General features: G+C 35.1%; 1 long non-coding RNA gene across 1 annotated transcript; it reads left to right on the top strand.

Annotated features, from left to right (window-relative positions):
• Nucleotides 1–3,624: 3,624 nt before the first annotated feature.
• Nucleotides 3,625–8,193, top strand: LOC119144259. Its single transcript, XR_005103032.1, has 3 exons — nt 3,625–3,703; nt 6,094–6,203; nt 8,124–8,193. It is a non-coding gene; the product is annotated as an uncharacterized LOC119144259 (long non-coding RNA).
• The last annotated feature ends 1,280 nt before the right edge of the window (nt 8,194–9,473 follow it).

Below are 9,473 nucleotides of genomic sequence, written 5' to 3'. Positions count from 1 at the left end.
CTATTGATTATGTGGGATGCTCCACTTACCCCAAAAAGCAGAAAAAAATAGAACAGTTTAGATTTATAATTGTATTTTTTTTACTAGAATTTTATCTCACTTGATAAAGACTAAAGGAAACTTTCCCAGCAACAGCTGGTGTTTATAAATCATTCAATACATTACATAATATTCTAGTGTGTTTTACTCACTGTGTTTTATGCTCTTTCCCTGAAAGGAGCAATAGGTTATAATTAAAAATTGAAATAATGCTTTAGAAACTATGTGCTCAGCTTCTTTTAGGTGGATAGTAAGTAATACAGATATTTCAGTCAGTTCACGTAGTTTAATCACTGCTGTTCAGTGGAACAACAGACAGAGAGGAATACCATATCTTCCTTCAGGTCTTAGTCTTTGACCACGTGTAGGTTCAACTGAGACATAATTAATCAGTTACATAAGCATTTTTCAACTCTAACATTTCTTACATTGACATCAAAGGCAATTTACATTAATGACTCTCATTTTTCAAAGTTTAGTAGTATCCAGTAATTAGCATATTGAGCTTTGATGCTTTTGAACATGGTAGGTTAATGATTCAATCCTATAGCTCTGAGTAAAAAGGAAAATAATGAATATTTGACTTGCTGAGAAGTAAACTAGAAACATGGTACTTTAGAGTGCTAATTTTATATTCTTCAGCCACAAATAAGCATAAAATCTGCTTAAATCTCTTCCCCAAAAATCTTGTAATACCTTGGAGACTATAGTAACTTGCATTATGTCATTTTTTAATCAAAAGTAAAATAGCAATAGAGAGCTGAAAATAGTTACTATTGTGGTCCTGATCCCAAATGCTCTTCAGTCACTTTAAGATACTGCTTCAAGATTTTAAAAAGTGCTTAATGTTTTCATATTAATCCTTTTACCACATTTTATTAGAAGAAAAGGAAAAAAGTAGCAGTGATTATTTTTTTACATTCCAATGACCAGTTATTTCATTCATGTGACAGTCCATTCTATTGTTTAAGATCAGCTGATGTGACCTTAGCAGGCACTCTAAGTTTTACTTTGTTACCTGATCATACAGCATGATGTAAGTGGCTTAGTTATATTTTTTAATTACTATTACGTGACATATAGTACTTTGTTTTTTAACATTCCTGTTAGTTCTTCTTGAAATATCGATTATATTGAAAATACAATTTTTTTAGTTCAAACCTGGTTAATTTAGTTGGCAGAGAAATGAAAGATGCAGTACTATTGAAGGTTCATTTCTCTCTAGATGAGCCACATACAATTTCTGACAAAACAACCAAACAAGTTCTATCTTGTCTGCTTCTCTGCATATCGAAAAAAAACCACCTATCACTTGAATAAATACAATAGATTTGTTTCCCCTATGGAAGCAAAGCTTTGTTTTGCTTGTCTCTTTTTCATCACTGTGAGCACATACAAAGTAAAGCTGAAATAGCCCAACTTTGCTTTAAAGTGTTCTGTAAAGATCATTTATCATTTAGGGAATGATTATGAGAGTAATGAAACAATGAAAAGTGTGATTTTCTACTTAAAATTTTACTACTCAGGCAATGCTTTATGGGCAGTGTTACGCCCTTTGTGGTGTTGGCATTACATACCATGCCAGTGCTCCAAACATAATCTTTGTCTTTTACCTGTAAGGGCTGTGGATGTAGAAAAGCTAATGGACAACAGGGCTTCAATTTTCAAAAATGTTGGCTATTCACCAGAAAGCCAGATTTTTAAAGCAAGTTAAGTAATTGAAGACCTAAAATAGCACCTATATGCAGATAAAGTTTAAGATCAGCTCTTTCATATAAGACAGGGGTCCTCAAACTACGGCCCGTGGGCTGGATATGGCCCCCCAGGGTCCTCAATCTGGCCCCCAGTATTTACAGACCACCCCGCCCCCCCCACCCCGCCCCGCCGGGGGTTGGGGGGGGAAACCAAGCAGCCGCAGATGACTGCCTGCCACTTCATCCGCACGCCGGTCCCCTGTTTAAAAAGTTTGAGGACCCCTGATATAAGATAATGGTACTACTGAGATCACAGATGAAGTATGTACTGCCAAGGTCTTCCCAAAAGTCCAGAGAGAGAAACTTTGAAAAGTGATATAATCTCCTAGCTTGCTCCACCAATATTTATATTCTCTATTTTTTTTATTTTTTCCTTTTTAGAGGGAAAAAATACATATTAAAAAAGAAAGAGGAAAACTATCATTTCCAAAGAATATTTAATCTAGGAAAATATGTTATTTTTTCCTTTAATGAAAAACAACCAAAAAACATTATAATAATTTCTGCATCTTTTAATGATTTTCATATGGTAGATTGGTTTTCTCCTCCCTTTTTTAAAGACTGTTTTTTCTTCTGATATTGGGGTTTTGTTCAGGATCTCACACGCTCAGGTAGGATAGGAAGACTCTTTCTTGCCTGCCATTGCTGTGGAAAATCTCTGGATTTTAGTGCACTTCTGTATACAAGTTAAATTATTTTTTTAATATAGTTATCTGTTTTTGCTCTGTGCCTGTGTATGTATTCTTCATCTTTCCTGTCACCTGTGTAGGACACAATAAAAAAGGTTCCACTGGAAAACTAGTCAACACATCATTAGAAAACAGAAACAACTAATGAGATACACTGAAATGTGCCTTTAGCAGGAATAGTCCTGATATAGCATTATATAGATGCTAGTTCTAAACAAAGCCTCCAAAATTATTATGAAACACTTTGTATACCCCAAATTGCTCCAAATGGTCCAAAATTGTCAGTAAAATGGAGACATATTCATTGAAAATTAATGAAACTTGGCTAGTCCATGAATATCATTCTTTCTAGCTTCTTGACATTTTTTATATGCCCAATCATAATCCACCATGTAAAACAAGTGTTTTATGCTTCTGGAGAAGATTCTCCTAGGTATTTTAGACAGGACAGAGATGCAAATAAATTCTTCCTAATACTGAAGACAGGTATGCACTGTATACAGAAAAGCCTGAAAGTGAGTGAGAGTGGATGTGTGTCTCCTTAATGGACAAGCAGAAACTGAAGTAGACTCTACATGTCTCCATGCTCTCCTTACGCTGTCATCTCTACTTTTCTAATCTTGTATTCTGTAAGAAAGTCCTGTCAACTTATCAGGTTTCCATGTGTATAGTGAATGGCACTGAAAGGTTCATCTCACAGGTACAAACAAGTTATAAAATTTGGCTTCCATTGCCATCACAAATTGAATTTGCTTTTCCATATACAGAAAGTGTGTGAGAGAGATATTTGGCTTATTGTTACTACACCTCTAAAAAGAGTGGAAGAAATCTATACACAAACATAACAGAAAAATCCCTTTGTTGTGTGTCCTTAACTTTCGATGGCAACAAAGTTTTCCCATATGTATAACTTGTCATTTTCCCATATGTATAACTTGTCATTCAATAAAAAGTAACAGAGGAAACAGGAATAAGTCGTGACTACACTTGACTGATTAATCCTTGAGTGAGGTCTTTGAATCATGGGTTTATCTGCATAAAACATGGTCCCATGCTTTTGAAAAAGGTGGTCAGGATCAGTAATGCCTCTGGCTAATTTTATATGTTGCGTGTCACTGTTTCTTTTGGTAGGGAAGCAGTGAGGGAAAGGCTACATTTGAAATGCCTGCAGGAACTCATCAGGAGCTGCTGTCTTTACAGAGAGAGAAGTAATCTTGAAAGGTATGCTTTTATACATTATGTGTGTTTTAATTCTTTCACTCAGATAACTGGGGCTTATTTAAATAGCATAGGTCTATGTAAAAACCTTAAGACTGAACAGACTCTCCTGAAAGAATGTTTATGTTATACTAGGAATTAAAAGATCTGATGCAAGCATTTTTTTGGAGTTTGTCAAAAGTCCTGTGTGTTCGCTTGAGGTTTGTTACGCTGTGGTTTTTGCTTGGAGTAATCTCTTGTATCCTAGATAAATCTGGCCAATGCACTTCACTCAATAAGTCAAATTCAAATTTCATTTAGACATGAAGAGAAAGTGCTTAACTTCTACATACAAACTAAGAATAAGACTCCCAGTTGTTAAAACGATATATCAGGTCTTGCACGGTGAGTGTAGGATTTGCTGCTGTGGTCTTTTGCCTTGACATATTTGGTGCAGCACACAAAAGTCATCAACAAATGAGTGTTGAGCATTTTAAGCAACTGTGCACGTGCACGCACGTGTATGTGCATTTGTTTCAATTCAGTTGCATCCGTAGTACAAGAGTTTCTCCCTGTGCTATGAGGAAGCAGACTAACCAGCAGCACCTGGCATAGAGCAGGAAAGAAATGGCAGAACTGCACACATGCAATCCTTGTAGTACTGTGTTGCAACACAGGTGTGTTTTATATTGGAAGCTTTATAAGCAGGTCCTGTGGCAGATTCATATCAAATGTCCTTTCTTTTCAGTAAATGAGGGTGACTGAGGGAACATCATCTGTAAGCATCTCTTTCCTCCACTTGACTAATGCATGCATCACCAAGCACAGGAATTCAAATCAAGACCTCTTTCAAAAAAATTCAAAATAAACAGCAACATCTTATTAATTTTGAAAAAATACCACAAGACAAATTTATTACAGAGATGGGGAGAAGATATCTCAGTCTAGTTTGGAGAAACACAGTAACACCCCTGATTTGATAGTACAAATAATTTTCAGAAATTGTTGGGATTGTGGTTATTCTATATTCGTTGAGAAAATATTAATGGAAAGTGGAAAATAAGAAATTTTCTAAATAATATAGCTCTTTGAAAGTTTCTTTAAGAGTGAGAAGCAATAAAATGCTACAAACTAAAGGTTAAGATCTATTCTGAATTTTATCATGTTTTTAGTGCTTTACTTCAGGAATAAACTTTCCATAAAACTTAGAGTAGGAAATGGCAATGAATATTTGCTTTTTCAATATTACACATGAAAGATCATCAGCAAATCATTCATGTTAATGTCCTGATGAATAATCACAGTTACTTGCATTTTATTACAGATAGATCGACATATAGATTTAGTTATAAAATATTGCTGCACCCACACTAATTCTGTGTGTGTTAAAAAAACCAGCTTACCAAACCCAAAACTTTTTAAAACCTGAACAGTAAAATAATTTACACAGCATATAGGCTGATTAACCCCCTGCAAGATAACATTTCCTTTAATTTATTACCTAATATTTAGTCTAATAAAGCACAAGCACATGTTTATTGCCATAAATTATATGAACATCTGTTTTGCACCGGATGACCTTGTAGGATATTTCCTATAGCTTTGACTGATAACCAATGGGTATTTTAAGACAGCAAGGACAAACAAAGTGTATGAAAGAGGTTCCTGATGACAATGTAATTTATAAACATGCTGCATGAGTAATGCGGAGTACATACACGTTGATGGCACAGTAATATCAGCTTATAGGACATATTTAACAAATCATTGTGCATTCCATTGCCTTTAGTCATGCAAGTCGATGGGAAAAGTGCTGACATTGCAAATGGGCTGTTTAGGGAGGGACAAATGGAATATGGCATTCAAAGACTGCCCAACTCAATAGTGAGTGAAAGTCAGAATGTTCTGCAGGTTATTTGCTTGCCTGCACAGAGAAACTTAGCACATTGTACTGAGATCTTAATAAACTAATCCAGTCACAGCTGATATTAAAGAGACATTTTATCTGTACCCTACTATCAATTATGACAACAGAGAAAGGAATTCATTCTTTGTCCCTATTTGCACTTGTCTTATTTTAAGGATGCATATTGCCTATTTTTGATTGTCAGTTCTTCCATATTCTGATTCCCTTCTACCATCATTCCAGAGCTGTCTAAGGGAAAGGAAAATGTTTACAATATTTGTTTTATGCTTATTTTAAGAAACACAGGTAACATTTCTGTTAGCATTGACAGGTATAATAAAATCATGCTTTTCAAAATTAAAAATATGGCTCTGTGTTGTCCTACCTGTGTCTTTTTCCATCAGTAGTGTTTTCTTTGGGAGGAGGGTGCATGCAGGATGGAAGTAGGTCAAAGATTTGATTAACAAGAAAATTTACATTAATTTTCTTCTGCTTTTCTTTATTTCAGGGGGGAAAAATCCTTTTGGGATTCAGACTGCTTCAGGGCTGAAACGGTACCTTGTGCTTAATAAGCTGAAATGAAATCCCAAGGTGTTTCTTACTGGACAAACGGACTAGGTGAGTTCATACTAAGGTGTGTAAGAGTATATTTTTCTACACACATGTCTGAAGGATTCGACACCAAGATAAATGTGGAGCTCGGTCTTGCCTGCAGTTTTCATTATGTCATTAGAAGCGTACGTGCCTGTAGGAAAGAACTGAGTCAGGAGGTTAGTTTACCTCAGAGTTTACCTTGGTAGCTTACCTGTTGAGTTTCTGTTTGTCTGAATAAAAATACCAGAAGTCTCAGGCATTAACAAATGTGATTTTTTTTGCATTTGTGTGTTGTGCCATTTTACTATTTAGCAAGTGTCCACAGTCATTACTAGAGATTATTTAATGGGTTTGTTCTTATCTGTGAGAAGTCAAAAGCTGTTGAGTGAACTTTCTATGTCCAGTAAATCCTTTCTGAAAGGCATTCCATGGACCTGTGTTGTCTTTCTCCTAGTGTATTGAGCAAGGGACGATTCTCATACACTGTGTGTAAACTTCTATGTTGCTGGTGAAACCTAGTTATTTATATTCATTATCTGTAACCTGGTGGGAACAATGATGCAGGTAGCCAGTTGTTATATATGTTCAAAGCCTTGGGAATCCAGATAGCCAGAAATTAATCTGGAGTAGACAAAGAGAATAGGTTTAAGCAGTGACAGCCTGTATTTGAGAAAGGAACAAAGAAAGTAGCTTTTGTGTCTGTATCTCTTATTGAAATTGAGAACTCATTGAACCCCTCTTTCAGGACCTAGAATCTGTAATATGCTACTGCATTGTTCTTGGATTTCTTCTGGAAAGACAATCTTGCTTGTAAGTAAAAACTTTCTTTTAATACCAATGTGACTAAATAGTATAGTGTGCTAAGATCATCCTGAACAACCTCATGAAAAACATCTACATATGTAATTTCTTTTAATTTGTTATACCTAATTATACAGTTGTTCACAGAGAACTTCCTAACAAAAATAGATGATCAATTATGAGAGAAGAGGGAAAAGACTGTTTCTGCTTTGCTATTGGTAATTAAAAAATCACTAACAATAAATTAAAGTGTGTCTATTACTAATATGTTTATAATTATTTGTGTTAAAATCAGGAAGGAGACCAATTTGTTAGAACTTCCAAAGAAGGAATGATAGTATGCAGAATTCTGAGGGATAGGATCAATCTAACCTAGCAAAGACAAGGCAAATATTGCTTCCTCCCCTGCATTGTCCACATTAATTTCCAATGTCAATAGTTGACCCATAAAAATCACCAGAGCCAATTCTCCTTCCACAAAGTAATGAACATGACTTAGAAACTGTGTTTTGTTACTGGTACATGGCTTTGGCGATTACTCTGTTGTAAATATTTTCCAATTACACATTGTTAGTACTTTCAAATACAGTAAAATTTGTTAAAATGATCTACAATGAGTTTGCAGGCAAGCTTCACAGCAGTCTTCCTTCTTCTAGAAATATTATTTCACTTTCAGAAAGTCTGTATTAACTTTTCATGAGGTCTCTGAAAAGGGAGAGAACACATTCACATAAATATCAACATATTCTGATCATCTTAACATCATGTCTGCTCCAGAAAATCTTCTCTAAATTAGACTGCAAAGCTATGATACATGTTTATAGAAACATAGATTAAGCTTATAAATGTGGTTGAAGCACCACAATCTGTGATGCTGTTAGCTGGCTTCCACTGCAATACAAATAGGCACTAAGGGCATCAGAAAACATGTGACATTTAATCAAAATGTGTCAAGGGAAAGTCTTGATGGTCTCAATTCTAAACTCTATCAAAATGTTTAATTTGAATAAAAAGCAGTACATACATCTTTTTCATATATCATATTTTTAATTGTGCTAGAGAAAAGAAAAACCCAGTAATTTCCTTTGAAGAATTTGAAACTTACGGTTTTTTTCTTTCCTCCCATCCTCTCTTTCTCCCCAGGAATATACTCCCTTACATAAACAGCAACTCCACCACCTCTCCTTGCTGGCCTGTGTTTCCTAAAATGTACACTGCCATCCGTGACAGCATTTCAGTCATGTGATCTATCCCACCATGGCTCTGTAATTGCAATGGGATCACAGCCCTGCAGACACACACAGGTCTCTAATTCTTCCTGTTTGTTCCCCATGCTGCGTGTGGTGCTGTACAGGCATTTCAGAGAGGTAAGCAGGCATGCAGGTTTCCCAGGAGGGATGCAAAAGCATTCAACATAGTCACACACTTCCTTGAGGTGGCTGGTATTGTGACTTGGGTATTTTCAGACAATGTCATGTCATTGATGTCCTATTTTATTCCCCGACTGACACACATGATGATGTTTTTCTCATGTTTTATCCCATTCTGTTTCATTTGTTAGCTTTTCTTTCTCACTTTCATGCTGGAGGACAGCAAGAAAGCATTAGTGCTCAGCCATATGCCTGTATTTATTTATACAGACATAATTATGTAGCTGCACTATATTAAATATTAATTGTAACTAATTATGCATAGTACACCATATGTAATTATGTATATTGTACATAATTAACTATTTGTGTATATGCTATTTATGTAGATATGTAATCTACATAAATGTTCTTGAGAACTATATAGATTCTAGAAACTGAAATTTTCTAGAAGGCAACAGAGCAAGTGCTCAGCTGTGCAATGAATATGGATTGTCACAGCAAGCAATTAACCTCTCTCCCTTGTTGATCTGGAGGCTATATTTCCCATGCTGCCACGATTCTTTCCTTCAAATTTCTTGCAGTTGCTGTTTTACCATATGTTAAGGCAATGAGGCATGTGATACCTCCTAGCTCTTCAGATGCTATCACATGGCTAATAAAATTTTATTGTAAAAAGAGACCTGTAATATAAATGCAGGTGTTTATATTAAATCTGCATTCTTTTTTTTTCTGTTAGAAAGAAAATAATCCTGAGGAATTTAAGAAGTTTGATTAAACCATTACATGAGAAAATAAAAAGGAATAAATGGCAATTGTGACCTAAGTAATTGCCAGTTTGCCTGCATTCAATTATGAAAAGGAAAGTGAGTCTTTTTATGTATTGATGTTGGTAATGTCATGAGATGCTTGAGATGCTTGCAATGAGTTCTCCAAATTAAAGCTGACTGACTTTATCTTTTCAAAAATTTGCATGATACTTTCAAATCTGGTAGACAATGTGTTATAATCTTATATTTTTAACCTAAATTCTTTGTTTCTTAAATATAATGTTTATTTGGCCTCCATTTGATTTTATGTACATTCCCTTTATGTACATTTCTTTCCTGAAATCAGCTAGAGT

Source organism: Falco rusticolus, chromosome 3 (assembly GCF_015220075.1).
Source record: "Falco rusticolus isolate bFalRus1 chromosome 3, bFalRus1.pri, whole genome shotgun sequence".
In the NCBI taxonomy this organism is placed as follows: Eukaryota; Metazoa; Chordata; class Aves; order Falconiformes; family Falconidae; genus Falco; species Falco rusticolus.
The sequence above is the reverse complement of the archived record's forward strand: the minus strand, read 5'-3'. Positions and strand labels throughout refer to the sequence as shown.